Source organism: Eubalaena glacialis, chromosome 15, assembly GCF_028564815.1.
Source record: "Eubalaena glacialis isolate mEubGla1 chromosome 15, mEubGla1.1.hap2.+ XY, whole genome shotgun sequence".
Classification (NCBI taxonomy): Eukaryota; Metazoa; Chordata; class Mammalia; order Artiodactyla; family Balaenidae; genus Eubalaena; species Eubalaena glacialis.
This window is the reverse complement of record NC_083730.1, coordinates 56,811,217-56,838,040: the sequence shown is the minus strand read 5'-3', so window position 1 is coordinate 56,838,040 and position 26,824 is coordinate 56,811,217. Positions and strand designations below refer to the sequence as shown.

General features: G+C 36.0%; 1 pseudogene; it reads left to right on the top strand.

The window, feature by feature from the left end:
* The first annotated feature begins 4,237 nt into the window (after nt 1-4,237).
* The window catches only part of LOC133075134 (hsc70-interacting protein-like), a 36,737-nt pseudogene continuing 14,150 nt past the window's right edge, over nt 4,238-26,824 (top strand).

Below are 26,824 nucleotides of genomic sequence, written 5' to 3'. Positions count from 1 at the left end.
TGGGAAAGACACTGGGTGGCTCAACTCAAAATCAAAGAAAGAGATGTAGGAAAACTATAAACTCAGGATCAATGTTGCCAGAATGTCTTTGGTCCATCTCTGATTTCTTCTTGTCTCATTATAACCAATACAACTTTAGAAAAAATTAAGCTCTGGCATTGTACATAGTAGACTTATTGACTTATTCAACAAATATTTATTGAATATCTGCTATATCTCTGGTATTGTGCTTAAGGTCGTGAATAGCACAGTAAAGAAGACAGAGGCGATTCCTGTTGTAATTGTTAACTCTCCAGTGATGAGACCAATAAATAATTGCACTACAATGGGAAATGCTTTACACAAAGGGAAGTCTTTGGATCTCAGAGGCACAGAGGAACAGAACCAAAATTAGCCTTCGGAAGTCAGCAAAGAATTCCAGGAGAATTATTGTCCAACCTGACCTCAAAGATATGATTAAGAGTCAGCCAGGTCAAGTTTGTTAAAGACTAACTTCTTCACTGATTTCAATTTTATGTTCTTCATTCTGGAAATATATTACCCATATTTTTAATGTTTCCTGTGAAACTCCAAACAAGAGAGATTTAAGCTAGAAATATGACCAAACCGAAAAATTTTTAGACTCACATTGGCAGAGGTCAAAGAATTGAATTCGCCATTCTTGTCTAAGAAAAGGGAGAAAATTTTCAACTTATTTGCTCTGATGAGAAGATATAATAATAAGCACAGTGAAAAGGTGCAAGCACTTGATATTTCTTCTCCTCCCAAACATAAAATCCATTTAGAAGAGAGTAAGATGGTAATGATGAAACATAAATCAATTTAACAGGCTTATCCTATAAACCATGTTGTTGGCGAAAGCCTGACCAGCATTACACTACTTTCCAAAAAAATAAAATATGTTATATTTTTATTTTAAAATACATTTGAAGAAAACATTTCTGGGAACCTTAACCTGTGGGGAAAACATCTTTTGTTTCCTTAGGAACTACATGCATAGATTTTTTTTTCTCTACCAAATTAAGTAATTCCTTTATTCTCTTTTTACAGCAGTCCCATCTAGGTCAGAAAAGGGTTGAAATGTGAGAGAAAACAATTCTCAGAGAGAGCCTCGGAATCGAATAACCACTAGCTTATTCACTCCAGCTAAGGAAAGATTAGAAATTTGACAGAGTTCGTTCATGACGAGAATGAAATCCCATACAGAGGATTAACTTGATATAACAGCAGTTTCATCAAACCAAGTGTACAATATTTGTGTGAGAAAGGCAAAAACCCAACTGCAATTTAACAAACTGAGCAAAGGAGATAGATATTATATATTGAAACTGTGAGAACTGGCCATATTCCCTCTTAATTAATGATATTGGATCAACCCCAAGTGTATTCATTGCATGATGCAGTCTGCTAAATTTGTGAACTCATGACAGAAATTGGCTGCTGTATGTCAGGTATGGTGCTAAGCTTAGTCATTAAAATAATTATGTGAGAAATATTATTATCCCCATTTTTACAAATAGGATAATAGTGATATAGAAAGAACTTGATCTGTTTTGAAAGAGAGTTCATGTCTCTGATAGAATTCAATCCTATTTCTAAATCCAAAGCCTTTCTCACTTTTGTTGCCATATACGCAGTAAAAAATGGAAGAGATTAATGAATACATAATAATGTTTTAAACAATAATATTTTTCTATGAAGCATCTCTTCCTAAAAGCATTTTTTTGTGAATTACCTAAAGTGATGTGTTTCATAGTATTTTGGCAGGTGGATGAGAACTCCTTTGCTAGCATGCCTAGGAAGGGCTAAATTATATGATTCCCACCATCAAATTAAGTATATAAAATTGATATAAATCACTATATGACATATATACATATTAAAAGTTAGTTCTATTGTAGAAAGTGATAATTCCTGGGTCATCTCACTTTGAGTGAGTTGTTCATCTCATCACAATTTCAGCTGACCCTTGAACAATGCAAGGATTAGGGGTGCTAACCCCTCACGCAGTCAAAAACTTCATAATTTTTGACTCCCCCAAAACTTAACTACTAATAGCCTTCTGTTGACCAGAAGCATTATCGATAACAAAAACAGTTGATTTACACATATTTTTGTTGTATTTAAGTCAATAATCATATGTTACATAAAAATTAAAATATTAACTTTTGATACTAACTTATGGAAAAAAATTAATATAGTTCTTCCTATTCCTAGCTTTCTTTCCTCTCACTTTCTAGATTTCCATAATTTAATTTAGTATCAAAGGCCAGTAATTCAAACGCTAATATTAAATCTAAGGTACTTTTTCATTTTACATTCAATTTGAAAATATTTAAAATAATCATTTTGGCTTATTGGCATCACATTTTTACACTTTCAAGATTATCATTGTATTTACTACTATCATATTTGTTCAGAATAGTACTCGATACTTGTCTCCAGCAATTTCTTCTCTAAAACCACCATTCTTGAATTTAAGTTTCACTTTGCATTTATCTTTCTGTGCTCAGATGCACATGGGGGAGGCACTGTCAATCTGTAGCCCCCGATGAATGGAAGCCTCATGGGGGAGCCCCGAATATTGTAAACCACACTTTATTTCAAGGGGCATCTTGTGCACTCCTGGGGTTTTACCTCTCGTGTGGAAGCCATGCATTAATTTGTCATTCTTCTGTAAACATGGTGACCTGTACCTTAGGGATGGCCATAAAGGACCTTCAATTGTTTAAGGAAACATCACCAGGAGGTCATGTCACCCTCCGATGACTGACCTCTTGATTATTTGGGACAGCTGAAAGTTTCCTTTTGTCACATGCTTATCAAATTCCTATGCATATGATAATGAGCTAAAATCACTGAAACGGTAAATTATACAAAGACAATTCATACGTGGATCTTGCAATCAAGAATGTGAATTTAATGGTAAAATGGGTTTAACAAAAGCTTTATGTTAGCAATAGTTTTAGAGACTAAGTATCTAACAAAAATGTCTTCTCAAATGTTGTTGACTAAACTAAATTCACTTTTCTAATCATAATTGATTATACTGTTTAAGTTTCTCATGCAGATCACATTCCTAATGGGTGACTTTTTCTCTGTGTGGGAAGTCCACTGTGCATCACTAAGGACAACCTTTTGGGCAGCTTTCCTAAATTCCAATACAACTATGAAAAAATGTGCTATCATAAATGATACAGGAGACATAGAGCTAAAATTCCTTGGTAAGACACAGTAAGAGGAGAGTCTTTCCTAGTAGAGGAAACAGAAAAGTCTTCATGGTGTCTTTTCAGGGCAAGCAAAGAGGGAAAAGAGGTGTTCAGAGCATGGAGAGGGGTACTTCATCTGAGAGAAGAGATCACACACACACAGGTCCCATAGTGGGAGGAGGCATGGCCAGCATGAGGAGCTGACAGAGGCCCATGTGGCCAGAATGCAGACACAGAGCTTAGTCCACGACAAGGCTGAAGGAGTAGGTAGGCGTCACACCATGGACGCCACACCAGGATGATGAAAAATAGCCTCCATGTGGCCTAAGGCCAATCAGAAGACACTCGTGGGTCCTAATCATATTTGTGTTTTGATAATATCATGTAATGTATAAATGCCATTGCAATGTAGAAAACAGGAAGGGTTGAAAATGAACTATTAGGGCTACTAGGAAGAGTAAAGCAGATTATATATGCAATTTAATTTTTCAAGAATTATTTGAATGTGTACCATGGATGAGTCCTATGCTAAATGCCATCAGAGTTATAAAAGTTATAAAAGGATAAAAGTTATAAAAGAAGGGATATATATACATACTTATATACATATACATACATGTATATTTATATTTGTGTATAAATATATATGTATACTAACACAAAGGAAATAACTTAGACAAAGGAAAATTTTAAATAATATTTTTAAAGAGTTAAAATATTTTAAATATTAACATCAATAACATAGTATATAAAATTTTATATTTATAAAAATAATATAAATATTTATATCAAATGTCTATTTGTGATTTTAAAACATGAAAATTAGTATAGATTGTAAAAGCTATAGAATATAGTAAAAGGGCACATCAGAGTATGCTGAAATATGTGGGCAATGCTTTATCAGAAATGTGCAATTTAGGAGTGAACCTCAAAAGACTGGCAAATGTTCCAGTTATCTATTGCTTGATAGCAAGCCATCTCAGAATAACATCAATCATCTCTTTTGCTCATGATTCTTCAATCTGAGCATGGCTGAAGGAGACCAGTTTACCTCTGCAGCATCAGTGAGACAAGCGTCCACTGTTGCTGGAAAAATCAACTTCCATAGTCGCTACTCACACGCGGGCAAGTTGGTACTCACTGTCAGCTGGGATCTCAGCTGGGGTGTTGACCAGTGGCCTTGGGTCCTCTCCTCATGGGCCTCCACATAGCATGTTGGCTTCAGTGCATACAGTCTTCTTACATGATGGCTCAGGCATTCAAGAGCAAGTCTCCCAAATATTCTGGTCCCTCGAGGCTGACCCAGAAATCAGTGTGGCATTATTTCTGCCATATTCCATTGGTCCAGTAGTCACAGAACCCATCTCCAATTCAAAGAGCAGAAACAAATCCCTACCTCTCAATGGGAGGAGTAGTAGCAAAGTGTTTAGAGCCAGCTCTGATCTATCATAGGAAAATATGGATGGATAAGGTAGAGTACAAAATCTATACAAGGTGAGGAGCACAGAAATTGATTGTCCTCACAAATAATAATGATAAAAGTTGAGATCCACTGAGTAACATATATGTGCCAGTCACCATAAAATTTGCTTTGTAGGAAGTATTTCTACAATTTATTCCTCACAAAAAATCCCATGAAGTTGGAATTATACTCATTTTACAGATAAAGAATCTCAGCCTAGAGAGAAGAATGAACTTGCCCAGAGTCACATATCTGGTTAGGAGCCAGCCACTGTTTGAAATGAGAGTCTGATTTAGAGTTTTGCTGAGTTAGCTACTGCAACACACCACCAATTGGTTAAAATAGAACAAAAATTTGAAATCTTCCGTGAGACAGGCAAATATTTTAATCTATCAATTACATACTTATATTGAAATCATTGCACTTGTCAGCATTTTTTAAAATATTAAGTGTTTTCTAAATGCAGCACTAGCCTCTGATAATTTTCTTTTTTGATATTAAGAAGCTTATTGATGTAAATATACAAGTTTATCAAATTGTAAGTATACATTTATAACCAGCATTGCCATACCAATAATTCCATTATAAATCCAAAGTTTAACTTCATATTTGAATCAAAACAATAAATTGTTAAGCTTAACTAGAATTAGGTTTAAAGTTAAAGTGTTCATATAATTCTAACTCTGTTGGAATATAAATTACACATGGCACAGAAGTAAAGATTGTCTTTTAACTCTTCCTCACTGATTATTTGAATAAAAAATCTGGTAATTTCCTCAGAAATGGTACATTTTTGGAGTTTTAAAATTTATAGATAAGTATAAAATGGAAATAAAAAGAGGAATAATAACATCTTATTAAAATACATTTTATAGTGTTTGAATTGTTGGCCAAAGTGACATGGGAGCTAAAAATATTTCTAATGATGACCACAAATCACTTTTTTTGTGGTCTTCACCATTCTGACTTATCTGAGAAACTCTTAAGAAGTTTAATCCACAATAGATTTATCCAATTTTAGACTAAGATTTGTATTCAATTAAATTTGTTAATACTAAAGCACCTTCTGATTCAGTCCAGAGAATAGTAATATTTTTATCGGAAATTCATATAGCATGGTGCTTAGCCCCACTGTGTAGTGGATCTGCCTGGTGATATTAATATTTTGTAATAAAGTGGCATTTCTAACACTGAGATAAATCATATTATCTAGCTAATCCTCAAAACAGTCATCAGAGTCAGCTTGCTGAGAAATATGAGCTTTCAATTTCTAAAAGGAAAGAACAGAGAATTTAAGCTATTTAACAAAGATGATGATTAATAACTATTCTGCTCTTAGGGCATCAAATGTACTATTCCAAAGGTTAAGAAAAGGAGCCTTCAGGATGCTTTAAGAAGGAAGTTTTGTAAAGCAAAGTTGAGGGTCTATTTAGAGCCTCCTTCAGGCTCCTGAAGTTGACACACTCATACAAACTCCAATTTGAGAAGGACTCATGCCGAGGGAGAACCTGGAAGCTTCTAGAGGTCAGGCAAGAATATTAGTAACTAATAGTCATTCAGCTTATGAATATATTTCTTACTGTTAGTTCTTGGCCAAAGTGAACTCCTTTCCATGTATCTACTTCCTCTTTTCGAAGACCCAACATTCAAACTGAAAGAACAGTAACAGAAGAAACTCTCCCCACGTGATACCTATAGGCTCCAACACAACTGAGTCCTTGATGTGCAGCTATCACAGCAGTGGCCTTGCTAAGACTGAAAAATCACAACACAAAGTAATAATTCAAGTGACAGTAGGGACTTAGCTCTGCACCAGACTAGAAAGTCTTTGGAAGAATTATCAGTGACAATGTCTGTACAAATATGAACACAGGCACAACACTGCTGCAGCTTAATACATCCCTGGCCATAAAGAAGCCTTTGGAACCTGTCATGTGAGTTAGCTCAATATGCGAGGAAAGTGACGTAGACAGAAGTAGAAACCTCTATATTGCTGTTGGGATCCTCCCACCTTCCCAAATCACAAACGATATGGAGTCATCATTGACTACCTAGATTCTGCCAAATTCTTCAATATCCCACTTACTGCTGAAGGGGAGCTAATCTAACCGCAACTCAGATGACTTAGAAAGGGAAACAAGAGCCAGGTTGCAGCCAGGAGCTGGTGAACAAGATGACTGCAAAAGAGAAATCGAATGATGAGAACATATACAGATGCTCATACAAAGCAATGCATAAGAACAATGTCAGCCAGACTTTTGTGGTGTACTAGAGGTATACAAGTTTGGGACCTAAATTTTATCTACTTAGTATTTTTTTAAATGCAGAAACTACATGGTGTCTTAGATTATACATGCATGACCTTTAGCTTCAGTGAGAGAAAAAACAAGTAAGGGCATCCCTTTCTCAGGAGAGGTTTGTGCTGTTGTCTGCTTATATTAATACTCATCTCAGAGGCTCGAGGGGGTGAGAGCAGAGCAAGGGAAGAAGGAGGAACAACATGTGAGGAAATCTCTGCACTTGGGAAAGATAAGAAATCAAAAGAGCCTGAGCAAAGAGGGGTGACCTTGGATAAAAACCTCCACCCTTACAAACAACAAAATATCACAGAAATGGCTTTCCCTATTTTTTTCTTTCTCCCTTTTTTTCCCCTGTGGTAGACTTAACTTTCCATCTCTCTCACTGTTTTACCTTCCTTGGTCCCCACAGACCTTTACACAGTGACACAGCCACACAGGTGGAGGACTTGCACTGTACACTGAGAGGTGAGTAGGGTGTTCGGTTTCACGAGGAGTCATCATTTTGTAGGTTTCAGCTAAAAATAATCATCATCATCATCCAATCATGTCTTCTACTTTCCTTTTATGGAGAGAAGTTCTCTTCCCTAAAGCTTCCTGGTGTTATGACTTCATGCAACCCATTCCACTTGCTAAACGTGGTTGCTTCCTCTCACATGGATGGACCTAGATATTATCATACTAAGTGAAGTAAGTCAGAAAGAGTAAGAGAAATACACATGATATCACTTATATGTGTACTCTAAAATATGACACAAATGTACAATACCTATCTATGAAACAGAAACAGACTCACAGACATAGAGAACAGACCTGTGATTGTCAAGGGGGAGAGGGGGTTGGGGAGAGATGGATTGGGAGTTTGGGGTTAGAAGATGCAAACTATTACATATAGAATGGATAAACAACAGGTCCTACTGTATAGCACAGGGAACTATATTCAGTATCCTGTGATAAACCATAATGGAAAAGAATATAAAAAAGAATGTATATATATATATGTACATATATACATATATATGTGTGTATAACTGAATCACTTTGTTGTACAGCAGAAATTAACACAACATTGTAAATCAACTGTACTTTAATAAAAACAACAACAACAAAAAACAGTTGCTTCCTTTCAAGTTGAAAACACATCCCTAATGGCATAGAATGTATCCTCCCAAAGCCCTTGAATTGGGAAAGAGGAGGGAAGAAAACAGTCCTTCTGCCATACTATTGAGAAAATTGTCTATTTTTTATGTCTAGAGGAAAGTACATTTATTTGCTGACCTTTGGAAAGTCTCCATTAGCTGCTCTATTTTAAGATGGAAAGAAAGCAGTAGTAGCTTAACCTGAAGCTCTGTTGTGATGAGAACTGGCCTGCTCTGAAACACTGAAGTTTCTCCAGACTCAGTGTCCTCATCCATCAGATGGGGACAGACTGCAGAGCTGATTACAAATAATGTGTCTGAAAGACGGAGGTCAATGAAACATGGTGACCGTTCATGATACATGGTTAAATAACATAGCTGTCTTTATTTTCTCTTGTTTTATTTAAACACCATCTTATCAGGGAAATGGAAGAGAGATGTCTTCCTAACGACAGCTCTACTCCGTATTTCTTCTACTCAATGATTTTGCAAGTGTGTGTCTGTGTGTGGGTGACAGGCCCCTCCACCCTGGTATACCACCCACCTGCATCCCTCTTTTCAAAAATGAGTACTCAGAAAGAAGTGGAAGGACTCATTTAGCAAGACCAACAGTTCCAACTCCATGTAATAGAGGAGTAAAGGTCATAAGGAGGAAAGGGAGGGGATTATAATCTATTGGCCATAGACTGTAATCAATGAGCAATAAACAAATATTTAAAAAACAAAATACAACATCTACTATACCATGTGGTCAAGAAAAACTAGCTGTATTATTTTTCCAAACATATATGTATCTTCTCTTTGTGGAGTAAATATCTACATTTTTATATAAAGTTACGTATCAGTAAAGCATATTAAATATACTGCTATTGATATTAGTCAAGATCATTGGCCCCTTTTTCAGCTACTGAAAAAATCTTTTCAAGTAATATTTAACTACTTTCCAGGATGCCTGCCAAAATTTATTGTATCAAATTCTCCCAAATGAGTAAATTGAGATCCTTATCTTAACTTTGCTGTTTTGTTATAATTGTATAGACTATAAATCTGACTAAACTAGTAGTATCAAATAGAATCATTTATTTCATTTTGGGAAAAGCAAATGTAAAATTCACATGGCTTTATTTTTCTAATGCTTCCACTTATTGATTTACTATGTAGTTGCTTTCTGTGTGTTTGTAGAAAATATTTTTCGTTATGTACCTAGTGCTCTGACAAAGTCCATTGCCATTTTTCTTTCAATTTAGATAGGTTGTATGATTTTTAAACCTCCATTAAGTGGACTGGAGAACTCCTGCTCAGATATCTGTGATTTATTACTGACTAAAGAAGCTTAGTTTCGTAAGTTCACAAGCTGGTTCTTTTTAGTACCCTATTGTGCATGCCATCTGGGCCTGCTGTTCAGTGCACTCCAGTTTTCAAATATTCCCTCACCTGTTTTTTTTTTAAAGATATGCTGTTATTTTGGTAAGCAATTTATTGACCTCTGTTATTTTTCTATTCTCCTTTTTATAAGATATAGTGTATAAAAATAACAAGTGAGTCTAAATCAATATCCTGGACAATATCAGGAGTTATTAATTTCATTGATTCATATTTAGGAAACTAGTTTATTCCCCTCCATGGAACTACATCTTGACAAATACTGTAATATATGGAAGTTACTTGTCTACCTTCTTGCCCTAACACAATTAGAAATAACAAATACATGGTAACTTCTATTTTCTGTGTCTAATGAAAACCACTTTTTGTTTATCGACTAAGGGACAAAGTACTCAGCTCTCATGAAGCAAAAGATAATACAGTGACCCTCCATATCCATGGCTTCACATCCATGGATTCAACCAACCTCAGATCAAAAATGTATTTTTTTAATTTCCAGAATGACATGATTTAAAGTATACGGGAGGATGTGCAAATACTACACAAATTATATAAGTAAATTATATAAGTATTTGATATATGCAAATACTACACAAATTATATAAGGCACTTGAGCATCTGTGGACTTTGTTGTCTGTGGGGGGTCCTGGAACCAATCCCCCACAGATACCAAGGGATGACTGTGTTGCAAGCAGACTAAATAAACAAAATATATAAGTAGATACTGTTGCATATTAGAAGTTGTAAAGTTTATGATGAAAAATACTGAGGAAAGTGGGGTAGGAAGTACCAGAGGCAAGAGTGATTTGGAGGACCTCACCAAGGTGATGCTACATCAAAACACTGACATAGCTGAAGGAGGAGGCTAGGTGGCTTCCTGGGAGAAGAATTTCCAGGTTGCTTTAGCCCATGCAAAGCCATTAAGGCAGGAACGTGCCTGACATATTCAAAGGAAGCAAGGAGCCAGTGTGGCTGGGGCAGAGCGAAGAAGGAAGGAGAAGGAGGGGGCTACCTTTTACTGATGCCCCTGTGGCTGGTGAAGAACAAAGACCAGGCTGCAGCTTAGGTATCAGGGCAGAGTGAGCACAGTCAGGAAGGCTGCTTCAAGGGAGAGGCTACCTGAAGGATAAAAACATTCTCTGCTAAGCAGTTTAATGAAGTGAGAGCTATAATTTGTTGAGTTCCCATTTAAACTTTATTTTCAAAATGAGTAAAAAAAAAAAAAAAATTTAACAGGTTACAAACCAAAATAATGTCAGAGCTTTTAGTCTTTTTTCCACCACCTAACCCCATACCCACTGTGTATAAGGAAATGTCATTGTTAGTTTTTAAACTAGCCAAGAAATTTTAAATTATCCAGGATCTTTAAACTATACTATTTAGAGTTCTACAAGGTGAACCAACATTCTCTGCTTCTAAAGTTGAATAATGAAAATCTTTTAATGTTGTTGAAAAATAAATTTAAAGAATATAAATCTTTCAATTAGTCTCATTAATTTTTTATCCCATAAATCTTATTTTAAAAACTTTCCTGTCAATCAATGAATATCTGCTCATAAGATCTAGCAGAAAAAATAATAATTAATAAGCAGCAAATTCATGTTAATATAAATCCAGAAATAGTTTATCATACTAGGATGCTCAATCTTTTTCTGGACATATATACTTATGAATATAATTTAATGTAATATACATATAATATATAGTTTTGCCATCAAATTTGCTCTGGTTCATTTGCCAAAATTAAATATATCAGTAATGAAAATGCACTTGCAGAAACTCTAGTTCCACAGTTTATCCTTGAGTTTCAACTCTTAGGTAGGATCAAATTTTCACTGGATTAACTTAATCACAAATACCTAAGACAAAAGTAGCACTTAGGATAGACAGGAAGAAGCTATCGAAATCCAGAAACAAGACCACAAACTGCACTCAGGGTCTCCTGGCAGTGTGGAGACTCTATATATGGTTGTGGGAACCTCTCCAGATCACAGAGACAGGATGGAACCAGCTCAGTGGGACACACTAAGCATTGATGATACTCAGTGAGCACAGTGTATTGATGCTCAGTGGGGCACATAGGGTTAGGAAAGATTTGTTGCTGTAGGAGATCACTTCCCAAACAGTGCAATGGATGATCCAGAAAACCTTGATGCAAAAACCAAAGGCTAAATAATAACCATTTGAAATTAGGTAGATGAGTTTTTTAGCTTCAGCTTATGCATCAATAAGTTGGAATAATTATATCTTCTGTGACAATACCAAAGTGTTGTCACAAAGATGAAATAAGCCAAAGAATTTTTATATTCATTTTTAATAAATTAATAATACTAGTAATAGTTTACATTCGCACCAACAGTGTAGGATTTTCCCCTTTTCTCCACACCCTCTCCAGCACTTATTGTTTTCTAGATTTTTTGATGATGGCCATTCTGACCAGTGTGAGGTGATACCTCACTGAAGTTTTGATTTGCATTTCTCTAATAATTAGTGATGTTGAGCATATTCTCATGTGCTTTTTGACTATCTGTATGTCTTCTTTGGAGAAATGTCTATTTAGATCTTCTGCTCATTTTTTGATTGGGTTGTTTGTTTGTTTGTTTTTTGATATTGAGCTGCATGATCCCACTTCTAGGCATATATCTGGAGAAAACCATAGCTCAAAAAGAGTGTTCTTTGCAGCACAATTTACAATAGCCAAGACATGGAAGCAACCTAAATGTCCATCAACAGAGGAATGAATAAAGAAGATGTGGTACATATATACAGTGAAATATTACTCAGCCATAAAAAAGAAGGAAATAATGCCATTTGCAGCACCATGGTTGGACCTAGAGATTGTCATACTGAGTGAAGTAAGTCAGACAGAGAAAGACAAATATCATTTTTGTCTTATACGTGGAATCTAATAAAAGGCTACAAACGAACTTATCTACAAAACAGAAATAGAGTTACAGATGTAGAAAATAAACTTATGGTTACCAGGGGATAAGGAGGGAGAGGGATAAGTTGGAAGATTGTGAATGACATATACACACTACTATATATAAAATAGATAACCAGTAAGGACCTACTCTATAGCACAGGGAACTCTACTCAATACTCTGTAATGGCCTAGTTGGGAAAAGAATCTAAAAAAAGTGGATATATGTATATGTATAACAGATTCACTTTGCTGTACACCTGAAACTAACACAACATTGTAAATCAACTATACTCTAAAAAAATTTTTTTAAATAATAATACTAGTAATAATAAATATGACTACTTAATAAAGAAGAGTAATTAAACTAGAGACCGAGGAGGTGATTCTGTATAATACCATGACTAATTCATCATGTATTGAATATTCATGTTTGTGTCCTTACCTTTAATATTATTCTAGGAATAACTGTCTGTGGCCTCCTGTTGTGTTTCCCAACAAGCAAGGGTATTTAGAAGTAGGAGTATGGTGAGTTTCCTTCATACATAACCTATAGCACTTGAAAGAAACATGTTAAAGAATTTTGTTTTCCTCTAATAAAAAGTAGAAGATATTTGACTTTTAAATAAGTCTGTGGGAGGATAAAAGGAGAAATAAAATTATTTAATATAAGCAGTATTAAAAAAAAACAAGATCTGGAGATTGGTTCAAGATGGCAGAGTAGAAGGGCGTGCACTCACTCCCTCTTGCGAGAGCACCAGAATCACAATTAACTGCTGAACAATCATCAACATGAAGACACTGGAACTCACCAAAAAAGATACCCCATATTCAAAGACAAAGGAGAAGCCGCAATGAGACAGTAGGAGAGGCGCAATCACAATAAAATCAAATCCCATAACTGCTAGGTGGGTGACTCACAAACTGGAGAACACTTATACCACAGAAGTCCACCCACTGGAGTGAAGGTTCTGAGCCCCATGTCAGGCTTCCCAACCTGGGGGTCCGGCAACGGAAGGAAGAATTCCCAGAGAATCAGACTTTGAAGGCTAGAGGGATTTGATTGCAGGACTTTGACAGGACTGGGGGAAACAGACACTCCACTCTTGAAGGGCACACACAGGGTAGTGTGCACATCAGGACCCATGGGGAAGGAGCAGTGACCCCATAGGAGACTGAGCCAGGCCTGCCTGCTGGTGTTGGAGGGTCTCCTGCAGAGGCAGGGGGAAGCTGTGGCTCACCGAGGGGACAAGGACACTGTCAGCAGAAGTTCTGGGAAGTACTCCTTGGTGTGAGCCTTCCCGGAGTCCACCATTAGCCCCACGAAAGAGCCTGTAGCCTCCAGTGCTGGGTTGCCTCAGGCCAAACAACAACAGGGAGGGAACTCAGCCCCACCCATCAGCAGAAAAGTGGATTAAAGTTTTACTGAGCTCTGCCCACCAGAGCAACACCCAGCTCTACTCACCACCAGTCCCTCCCATCAGGAAACTTGAACAAGCCTCTTAGACAGCCTCATCCACCAGAAGGAAGACAGCAGAAGCAAGAAGAACTACCATCCTGCAGTCTGTGGAATGAAAACCACATTCACAGAAAGACAGACAAAATGAAAAGGCAGAAGACTATGTACCAGATGAAGGAACAAGATAAAACCCCAGAAAAACAACTAAATGAAGTGGAGATAGGCAACCTTCCAGAAAAAGAATTCAGAAAAATGATAGTGAAGATGATCCAGGACCTTGGAAAAAGAATGGAGGCAAAGAATGAGAAGATGCAAAAAATGTTTAACAAAGACCTAGAAGAATTAAAGAACACCTAGAAGAATTAAAGAACAAACAAACAGAGATGAACAATACAATAACTGAAATGAAAAATACACTAAAAGGAATCAATAGCACAATAACTGAGGCAGAAGAATGGATAAGTGATCTGGAAGACAGAATGGTGGAATTAACTACCGCGGAACAGAATAAAGAAAAAAGAAAGAAAAGAATTGAGGACAGCCTAAGAGATCTCTGGGACAACATTAAACACACCAACTCATATTATAGGGCTCCCAGAAGGAGAAGAGGGAGAGAAAGGACCCGAGAAAATATTTGAAAAGATTATAGTCGAAAACTTCCCTAACATGGGAAAACTTCCCTAACATGGGAAAGCTAACCAAGTCCAGGAAGCACAGAGGGTCCCAGGCAGGATAAACCCAAGGAGTAACACGCCAAGACACATAGTAATCAAATTGACAAAATTAAAGACAAAGAAAAATTATTAAAAGCAACAAGGGGAAAATGACAAATAACATACAAGGGAACTCCCATAAGGTTAACAGCTGATTTCTCAGCAGAAACTCTACAAGCCAGAAGGCAGTGGCAGGACATACTTAAAATGATGAAAGGGAAGATTACTCCACCCGGCAAGGATCTCATTTAGATTTGATGGAGAAATCAAAAGCTTTACAGACAAGCAAAAGCTAAGAGAATTCAGCACCACCAAACCAGCTCTACAACAAATGCTAAAGGAACTTCTCTAAGTGGGAAACACAAGAGAAGAAAAAAACCTACAAAAACAAACCTAAAACAATTAAGAAAATGGGAATAGGAACATACATATTGATAATAACCTTAAACGTGAATGGATTAAATGCTCCAACCAAAAGACACAGGCTCGCTGAATGGATACAAAAACAAGACCCACATATATGTTGTCTACAAGAGACCCACTTCAGACCTAGGGATACATACAGACTGAAAGTGAGGGGATGGAAAAAGATATTCCATGCAAATGGAAATCAAAACAAAGCTGGAGTAGCAATACTCATATCAGATAAAATAGACTTTAAAATAAAGAATGCTACAAGAGACAAGGAAAGACACTACATAATGATCAAGGGATCAACCCAAGAAGAAGATATAACAATTATATATGCACCCAACATAGGAGCACCTCAATACATAAGGCTAATGCTAACAGCTATAAAAGAGGAAATCAACAGTAAGACAATAATAGTGGGGGACTTTAACACCTCACTTACACCAATGGACAGATCATCCAGACAGAAAATTAATAAGGAAACACAAGCTTTAAATGACACAATAGACCAGATAGATTTAATTGATATTTAGAGGACATTCCATCTGAAAACTGCAGATTACACTTTCTTCTCAAGTGCACATGGAACATTCTCCAGGATAGATCACATCTTGGGTCACAAATCAAGCCTCAGTAAATTTAAGAAAACTGAAGTCATATCAAGCATCTTTTCCGACCACAACACTATGAGATTAGAAACAAATTACAGGGAAAAAACATAAAGAACACAAACACATGGAAGCTAAACAATATGTTACTAAATAAGCAAGGATCACTGAAGAAATCAAAGAGGAAATAAAAAAATACCTAGAGACAAATGACAGCAAAAACACAATGATCCAAAACCTATGGGATGCAGCAAAAGCAGTTCTAAGAGGGAAGTTTATAGCAATACAATCCTACCTCAAGAAACAAGAAAAATCTCAAATAAACAAACTAACCTTACACCTAAAGGAACTAGAGAATGAAGAACAAACAAAACCCAAAGTTAGTAGAAGGAAAGAAATCATAAAGATCAGAGCAGAAATAAGTGAAATAGAAACAAAGAAAACAATAGCAAAGGTCAATAAAACTAAAAGCTGGTTCTTTGAGAAGATAAACAAAATTGATAAACCTTTAGCCAGACTCATCAAGAAAAAGAGGGAGAGGACTCAAAACAATAAAATTAGAAATGAAAATGGAGAAGTTACAATGGACACCACAGAAATACAAAGCATCATAACAGACTACTACAAGCAACTCTATGCCAATAAAACGGACAACCTGGAAGAAATGGACAAATTCTTAGAAAGGTATAATCTTCCAAGACTGAACCACAAAGAAATAGAAAATATGAATAGACTAATCACAAGTAATGAAATTGAAACTGTAATTTAAAATCTTCCAACAAACAAAAGTCCAGGACCAGATGGCTTCACAGGTGAATTCTATCAAACATTTAGGGAAGAGCTAACACCTATCCTTCTCAAACTCTTCCAAAAAACTGCCGAGGAAGGAACACTCCCAAACTCATTCTATGAGGCCACCATCACCCTGATATCAAAACCAGACAAATACTACAAAAAGTATCAAAAGGGTCATTTACCTTCAGCCTAGATGCTACTGTTCTCTTGCCACAGTAATATTATTTGTAGTATTTTTTAAAAGAAAACAGGACCACAATTTGTCAGTTCTAGTTGGGGATTTTCTGTCTACTTTAGGGAGGTTGTATGTTGTAGGGGATGGAGGACAAATTGAAATAATGGTTATGCTATTTATTATTCTCACAAACCTGTGTATTTTCTTACATTCTCTGAACCTCATTTCCACATCTGTGAAGTTGCTATAAGAATTAGAAATAGTATATTCAAATCACTTCATGCAATGCCTGGCATCTATTAGGTATAAAACAAATAGCACCATTTGTATTTTATTGCATTTCTACAGTTAAGTTAAAGACTCATAATTTGGACCTATTAAGTATAGTCTAGGCAAATTTATGTCTTACAACTTTCTAGTATAACACACTAAAACTTTTTCACACTTATTATCTCTGTTGTTCCTCACCAAAAAAAAGAAAGAAAGAAAGAAAAAAAAAAACACTACAAGGTAAAAAGAACAGATGTTGTTTCGCTTTAAGGGGAAGGAAACAGGGGTTCAATGGGTGGTTCAAATCACCTCTATCTAGTAGATCAAGGAGGTAAATTCATGTCTTGCATCACTGAATGATCTAAATCATGTTATTGGGAATAGTAGACAGCTGGGGGTTTTATGGTCTTCTCTCTCAATAGCTTCCTCATTTCAGTTGATGGCAACTTTATCCTTCCATGTACCTGAGACCATACATCATGAAGTCACTCTTTATTCCCCTCTATTGTACCACCTCTATTGTATCTCATGTTTAATCAAGAATTTTTTAAAAATTTATCTTCAAAATGTATCCAGATTTCTACTAATTCTCACCACCACCCCTGGTGATCTTTCTTCTGAATTCCTCCCAAATTTCTACTGATGCCACCTTGCACCACCAGCCATAGTCAATTCTCAACACAGCAGAGTGACTCTTTAAAAATATAAGAGATATCACGTGACTTTTCTCTCAAAACCCTCTAATGACTATTTTTTCCTGAGTAAACAATAGTCTACAAAGCTTTATATTATCTGACCCCATTTAATTCTTCTCTCTCTCTCTCTTTAGTTTTCATCCCTCCAGCCTCACACCAATTCAACCCCTCCCTGAGAACCCATGCGAGGCTCTCCTTGAAAGCTCTTTCCTCAATATTCCCATGGTCAATTTCCTCACCTTTTTCATGTCTTTGCTAAAACATCACCTTCTCAATGAGGCTTAACCCTGGTCTCCCAATATAAAATTAGAATTTATCCCCCAGCCAGTTCGGATCCCCCTACCCTGATCTAATTATCTTTCTTTCCATAGTGTCCTTCTCCTTCTAACACACAATTTATTTATTAAGTGTATTAGTTACACTCTCACTCCCCCACATTAAAATTTAGGTTCCATAAGGGTAAGGAATTTTTGCCCTAATAGATCCAAAGGGCCTAGACAGGTGCCCAGCATGGAAACACGTGTTGCCTAAATGAATACCGTCTTTTCTTTTTTTTTTCTATATTCTTTACTTTATTAAGAGAGATGCATTACTTTTAATGACTAAAATAAATGTGTTTTTTTAACATCTTTATTGGAGTATAATTGCTTTACAATGGTGTGTTAGTTTCTGCTGTATAACAAAGTGAATCAGCTATACATATACATATATCCCCATATCTCCTCCCTCTTGCAACTCCCTCTCACCCTCCCTATCCCACCCCTCTAGGTGGTCACAAAGCACTGAGCTGATCTCCCTGTGCTATGCGGCTGCTTCCCACTAGCTGTCTGTTTTGCATTTGGTAGTGTGAATACTGTTCTGACTGCTATCTCGCCTTTAGAACAAAAGCCTGACCACCTCCTCCCCAAGCACATATACACACACACACATGCACATACACACACATGCACACAGTTGATTACTTCTGACAGATCCACTGCTCCTGGGCATTCATTACACCATAGCTCAGTGTTTCTCAAAATATTGTCCAGGTATCAAAATTTTGCCAGGATCAAATTATGAAGGATTGTTGATTAAAAGAATAAATTCCTCACTTCCCCTCCAGAAATGCTAAATTAGAATTTCTGGGGGTCAATCCTATTTGCACACTGGAGTTTGAGAATGGTAGCTAAGCTTCTCTCACTTCCCCTTTGGTTTCCTCCATCTCAGTCAAGTCTTTCTTGTGAAGATCTGTAAAAACAAGCACCGCCTAAAGTGCCAATAATTGAAACACACACCAGGGAAATTTGCTCCCACCTCCCATATTCTACTCCAGAAAATGAAAAGCACTGGTGTGCATCAGGGTCTAGGTGCTAACATCTAAGCATTCTTACTTCATGACAGAAGTAAAAAATGTCACAGCCTTGTCACATGGCCCTTCTGAAATAATATTTGTATTATCCTTTTTGTACTCTTTTGTTTTCTATCCTGCTGGTTTGGAGCTATTTTCTCTCATGTCCCTAACACAGTAATCCGTGCTCCTCCATCCCTTCCCACCCCACCACCACCTCAGGAAAACCTACACGGGATCCTCAGGCCAGTCCTGCTCGGACCTGGGAAAGAAGCCTCCTCTTTTCCTCAGCTCTGACTCTCTTTGCCTCATCTCACTGCTGTACTGGTGAGACATGATGATAAGATGAGGTGCGTGGTCTACATGAAAGGAGCTAAGAACCATTTCAGTTCTTAGACCAGAAGCGTGTGCCTGGTCCAATCCTGTTCTCAGTATGAGGTGTGCCCTACAGGGTTAGGGGTCTTAGCTCAGACCAGTGAAAGAGTTTTGCAGGGGCGGGGGTGGCCAAGAACTCCCGAACGTTAATTTGCAAAATGTATTTTTGATATTCCTTGTTTTTATGGAAACAGAGTACAATAGCTTTCTTCAAATTCTCCAAACATTCTGAAAATCAAAAAAGATTCAAAGCCACTTCCCTCAGGACTCAAGCTTTCATTATAATTAATGTCCTCACAGAAAATCTTCTTTGTATAAAAAAAATACATTCTTTGTTCCTATTTGCCTTGCAAAACCATGATAATATCCTTATAAGATATCTTTAATTCTGCTCATTGTTAACATCCAACACCAGTTCAAGATAACATGCTTGCATTTTACCTTCTCCTTTCTGAGATTCAGTCCTACGGATTGAACAAGCAGAGAATTCCAGTGTCTCTGGGCAACCCATACTGAGCAGTGCTTTGGTTTCAAGCCCAGAATCTATCACCAAATCCTCAAACCACATCAATCCTAGACGTGTCTTTTAAAAATTATTTGGTAATGAGAAAATATGAGACATCCTTTTTCAAAATCAAAACTTAAGTATATAAATTCCTTCTTCAACTCCTAAAGTAAATCTAATCTGAATATTTTACTTTCTCTTTGTTTCCTACTAGCACATTAGATTTTAAAGTAATCTGGGGTTCACATTAGGAGTGAAATGTTTTCATTTGAGCAGGAATTTGCATTTAACTTCATTTTTTTTTATTTGAAACCAAACACAATTTTTCATCATATTGAAACATTTAGAATAAATCCAATAATAAATTATCATTTCTCTCTCCTATTTCATTTATGGACAAATGTTTTTTGAGCTCATCTATTGTTCAAGACATGGTATGAGTTATTAAGGGACATTAAAAAATGCAAAGATGTGTATAATCTCAGTCTTGCTCACCAGAGGCTTGCAATTTTAAAAGATGAATGAGACAAATATACCCATAGTTACAAAGTAAAGCAGTAAAGGGTGTGATATATGTTATAGACAGTAGGTCATATGGGAGTTCACTGAGAGAGGGCTCTTTGTGTTGAGATGCATTCATGGAATGCCCCACCGACTATTTACATGAAAGAGAATTGTTACCTGATTATAAACATAGTTGCTCATCAGCCAATTTCATTATTCAGTGTTGATCAGAATCATTTATAAATTTTGGATAAATCTGATAATACACTTTCATAAGACATTATAAATAGCATGGCAATTAGATGCTAAAACTTTTCAGTAAAGATTTAGTCAATTAATCTACTCATAGTGTTGAAACATTCACCACCCCTCTGCTGATCTGGGAAATGAAGGAGGGAAAGAAGCCAAGTATCTGACGTAGATCAAGTTCAAATGGTTCAATGTCCACCCAGAAAAAGAAGCAGTTCCACAAAAAAAAGAGAAAGTTTCAAAATGAGTTTCAAACTTAACACAAAGGCAAATAATTATAGCTTAGAGTTTGTAACCAATACCTGCTGTGATATAGGAATTGCAAAGTCCTTTGAGTCTCCTTTAAAATGTGAACTTTGAGCCCAAGATAACTGAGTAAATAGCTTTTTCCTTTATTAGCCCCATGAATTTTGAATATTAGAAAATCATATATACATAGTATATATAAAATATGTATAACTGTTGGTGGGAATGTACATTAGTGCAGCCACTATGGAAAACAGCATGGAGGTTCCTTAAAAAACTAAAAATAGAGCTACCAATGATCCAGCAATCCCACTCCTGGGCATATATCCAGAAAAGATGAAAACTCTAATTCGAAAAGATACATGCACCCCAATGTTCATAGCAGCACTATTTACAATAGCCAAGACATGGAAACAACCCAAGTGCCCATCAACAGATAATTGGTTTAAGAAGATATGGCATTGCCAACAGACACATGAAAGAATGCTCAACATCATTAATCATTAGAGAAATGCAAATCAAAACTACAATGAGGTATCATCTCACACCGGTCAGAATGGCCATCATCAAAAAATCTAGAAACAATAAATGCTGGAGAGGGTGTGGAGAAAAGGGAACACTCTTGCACTGTTGGTGGGAATGTAAATTGATACAGCCACTATGGAGAACAGTATGGAGGTTCCTTAAAAAACTAAAAATAGAACTACCATATGACCCAGCAATCCCACTACTGGGCATATACCCTGAGAAATCCATAATTCAGAAAGAGTCATGTACCAAAATATTCATTGCAGCTCTGTTTACAATAGCCAGGACATGGAAGCAACCTAGGTGTCCATCATCGGATGAATGGATAAAGAAGATGTGGCACATATATACAATGGAATATTACTCAGCCATAAAAAGAAATGAAATGGAGGTGTTTGTAATGAGGTGGATGGAGTTAGAGTCTGTCATACAGAGTGAAGTAAGTCAGAAAGAGAAAAACAAATACAGTATGCTAACACATATATATGGAATCTAAGGGAAAAAAAAAAAAAAAGAGGTCATGAAGAACCTAGTGGCAAGATGGGAATAAAGACACAGACCTACTAGAGAATGGACTTGAGGATATGGGGAGGGGGAGGGGTGAGATGTGACAGGGTGAGAGAGTGTCATGGACATATATACACTACCAAATGTAAAATAGATAACTAGTGGGAAGCAGCCGCATAGCACAGGGAGATCAGCTCGGTGCTTTGTGACCACCTAGAGGGGTGGGATAGGGAGGGTGGGAGGGAGGGAGATGCAAGAGGGAAGAGATATGGCAACATATGTATATGTGTAACTGATTCACTTTGTTGTAAAGCAGAAGCTAGCACACCATTGTAAAGCAATTATACTTCAATAAAGATGTTTAAAAAAAAAAAATAAATAAATAAATAAATTACTGAGAACAGGAAAGAAAATTTCATGAACTTCTGTGACAGTCAAAAATACTTTAAACTATAGCAACATTTAACCACATTTCTAGAACAAAAGGGCTGTATTTAATTTGTGTGCTAGTTAATATGTTAACTTTGGCAAATATTATATTTATATTTTTGCAACTGGGAGCATGCCTAGTAGGTGTGTACCGCTGGAATTTGATGAACTGACTTGTTTTTCTCTGCAACTATTCTCCTGCGCATCTTCATCTTTCCCAGGGTCCTTTCCCCCTCCATTCTCTCCCTATCCGACCAAATACCAATATTAGACAAATGAAGCATCTTTTTATTTTAATATTTTATTACATTAATATTTAGCTAGTATTATTTTAACTGGAATAATTATTTGAGGTTGCCTCCATTAGAGTGTAAAGTCCTCTAAGGAAGAATATAAGTTATCTTTAACTTTCAATTTCCCATAACTTCTAGCGTAGTTATTGTCACACGGTAGGCAATTAATAAATGTTTGATGACGAAATGAATAGTAAGCTTCATTAATTCTGTTTTTATGAATGTGAACCTCAGCTGATTTTGTTTGGAGGTCCAGGTTATCCTCATTAAAGAAAAGATCTTAATATAAATAAATCAAAATTAACACGGTTATGTAAAATAGGAGCTCAATAAATATTTGGTAAATGAGTGAACTAAAAAAAAAAAAAAAAAAAAAAAAAAAAAAAAAAAAAGAAGATATGGCATACATACATACATGCATGTATGTATATATATATATATATATATATAAAAGAGAATATTAGGCATAAAAAAGAATGAAATATTGCCATTTGCAGCAGCATGGTTGGACCAGGAAATATTATGCTTGGTGAAATAAGTCAGAGAAAGAGAAATACTATATGATATCACTTATATGTGGAATCTAAAAAATAATACAAATAAATCTATATACAAAACAGAAACAGACTGACAGACATAGAAAACAAACTTATGGTTACCAAAGGTGAAAGGAGGGGGGTAGATAAATTAGGAGTATGGGATTAACAGATACAAACTACTATACGTAAAATAGAAAAGCAACAAGAATTTACTGTATAGCACAGGGACTATATTCAATGTCTTATAATAACCTATAATGGAAAATAATCTGAAAAAGACATATATAAAACTGAATCACTTTGCTGTACACCCGAAACTAACACAATCTTGTAAATTAACTATACTTCAATTAAAAATTTTTTAATTAAAAAATATGTATAGTGTGTGTGTGTATATATATAGATATATAGATATATATCAATATCTCCAAAAAAGTAAAACACAGTAACATACTTGATTGGAAGTTGACCATTTAATATTCACAGTCTACCTTGAGGCTCCAAAAGGACTATGCTTTGTAAGCTTATTTCACCTGAGATGAATGGTACCAGAATTATTTTGCTTAATATATGTTCAGGCATCTGAATTTCTTCCATGTGTTTATGTGACATAATATTATCTACTAACGTTTTAAGAGTGGAAACCATAACAAAATACTGCATATTTCTGAAAACAATTAAGCAATTATTTTGTTTTCAGTCAATGCTGAAGACTGTCAGAGAGCCATATCACCTGAGTTATCCCTTCTTTAGCATGACTGAGTTATACATTGATTTATGGATAGAGAATAGGACACTGTTCCAATTCTTTTTCTGAGAATTATTTAAGTCCCCAGATCTCAAAGGAACATCATACTTTCAAGCTGAGAGTATAATAGGTGTGAATATGTTTTTCAGGAACACTGGGAAATCTATTATTATGCAAATTACTCACTTTTATTCAATTCCATCAAAGTTAATCTCCTGGTTGAGAAATATAAATTCTATGAGAAATCTACTGATTGACATTTAATAAAAGTGTATCTCCTTTTTTATAAGAAATTATTTTTGTTTTCTAGGACTCCTATTTTGAGGAGATGGAAGAAACATGTTTTGTTTATTTGGAAATTATGTAACGGTAGTATGAAATTTTAATCAAACTTCACATAAAAATAAGAAAATCTTAAACCCTAAATAAGTAGACATTATTTGTTTACTCCAGTACAAAAAATGGCTTCACCCAAAAATAATTATAAGAATCAGTAATTTTCCATAGCAACATTCCTTAAGACAACTCATAATCAATCAATGTACATTTGAATCTTTGGAAATAATTACAAATCTTGAAGCTATCAAGTAAATAAGATAACAATACTTCCAAGAATATTTTAAAAACTTAGTAAGTTTTGCTATCTATCTGCCCTATATCTAAACTCTTAGCCAATATTTCATAATAAGAAAAGATCATTAAAATCCACAGGAAAAAAAAAATACTTCTACAATGATGTAGCTAGTGGTACCTGACACATATTGGCCAATTGTAACATGCTCTCAATCAATACAAGCACGGGTATCGTGTTGCCCCTTTAAAGTGCCAGCATTCTGGTGATGAAGAATAATCACCTCTTATTTCATTACAACTCTATCTGCACCACATGGGCTTCACTAAATGTTTTATGGGAAGTTTCAGAAGACTCAATTTGCTGGCTCTCCAAGCTATAATAGAAATATAATGTTCCCCAGGGTCACTCTTTCTGGCTGCACTACTTTCCTTGTGTCCTGTCCTGTGCCACCCCCCTTGTCCTGCTCATTCTGACTTTTTCAATAGCCTTGATTAATTCCTCTCATGATCCTTATCTACTAGCACACACCGGACTCTTGATGTTTAAGGGTATGGAGTAAAATCTTCTGTTTTGTAAACTAATAACGCAAAACCCTATAACACTGTTTTTCAGCATTCCTCAGAACCCCACTGAGTTTTATTAAGAGCTTATAACTTGCCAGAAAGTGAATAAGTGATTCATGTGCATTTAATCCTCACAAGAAACCCATCAGGTAAGAGACATTATTGAGGCAACCGAAGGTTGAGAAGGCTAAGAAATCTGCCCAAGGTCACTAGCTAATCAGGGGTGGAATTTGCACCCAGGCAGCATGACAACAGAGTCCATGCATTTACCTACCTATACAACATTGCCCTCTCTCATTAATAGAAGGAAAGATTCTATCTGTATTCTAATAAATTTGGTTAATACTGTGTCAGTAGCCCTGGCAGAAGGTTAAATGTGTTCATTGTTATTTATCACACATTTTAGCACTTCCTTGGTTCCATGAAGCCCTGTGGTTTACTTTTCATGGTAGATGGTATAATGTCTACCTCGCTGCAGGAGCATTCATCTTCCCTACCCTCTTCAAGGCAGAGACATGGACTTGCTTTGACTAATGAAATGTGAGCAGAAATGACATGTGTCAATTCTAGACAGAAGCATTAAGAGCCAAAGGGTGCTGTCCCTGCTCTTTTCTACCTCTGTCCAAGCAACACACACAATTCCACACAGTGCTCCTCTGTCCTATTGGCTCTGAGTAAAGACAGTAACAGTGACAGACCAGAGGCTGCTGCTGACACAAATGGACATTTGTGAGTGAGATACAAAACATGGTTGTCTTAAATTACTAAGATTTGTACTGGTTGTTACCTGGCTTATCCTGATTTTTTACCAAATTTGTTTCACCTTGGAACCTGTTTTTCACAGAATACCTATTAACACCTAATAAGATACTGATATGACACAGAAAATGGCTGGAGAAACTCGCCCCTCATGCAATATTATTAAAAGATAAAAACAGAAATGTTTTGGAGTCAGTGTAAAAAGCCTTCTTCATGTCACAGCAAGATTGAGGCCTGAGGAAAACAATACTTAAAACTGACAATTCTTTCTATGATGTTCTCCCCAGCAACAACTTCATAAAGATACCTATACACAATATAGCTGATCCCCAAGAGTCACCTGAATATATTAATTCATTCATTCAATAATTATTTTCTGAATGCTCACTAGATGCTACCAGTATCAGTTCCCACTCCCAATCTACCACGTGTTTGTGTCCCTAACTCACCCAGAAATAATGTTGAAAACTCTAGCTTCCCAACTTGTCTCACAGAAGTTTTAAATATTTTATTAACCTCATTGTGATGACTTTATTGAGATGTCAAGTTGGCTAGGATATAGTTCCCAGTGATTCAGTGGAACACTTGTCTGGGTTTGCTGTGAATGGATTTTGCAGATGTCACTGGAGTCCCTAATCAGTTGAGTGTAAGCAAGGGAGATTATCCAGAATAACTGGGTGGGCCTGAATTAATCAGTCAGAAGGCTTTAAAAGCAAGGCTGAGAGAAAAAAGACATTGCGCTTTGGCTTTTGTCTATGGCTCAAATGCCACACATTATTCTGTAACTTATTTTACTCAACATAATATTTTGGAAATTTATCCATATTAACATAGGTAACTCTAGTTTTGTTTTCTCCCTTTGATAATCTTCCATTATATAAACATACCAAAAGTTATTTATCTATTCTCCTGTCTATGGACATTTATGTTTTTCAATATTATTGCTTCTACATAAAAAGCTGCCATAAGCATTATTATACATCTCTCTATATAAACATGTATAAGAGTTACTGTAAAGTACATATCTAGAGGCGGAAAGTTTCTTCAGCTTTACCAGATATTGGCAAGTCACTCTATAAAGTTGTTGAACAAATTTATAATACCACCAGTAGCGTACAAGCTGTACCCTTATTCCA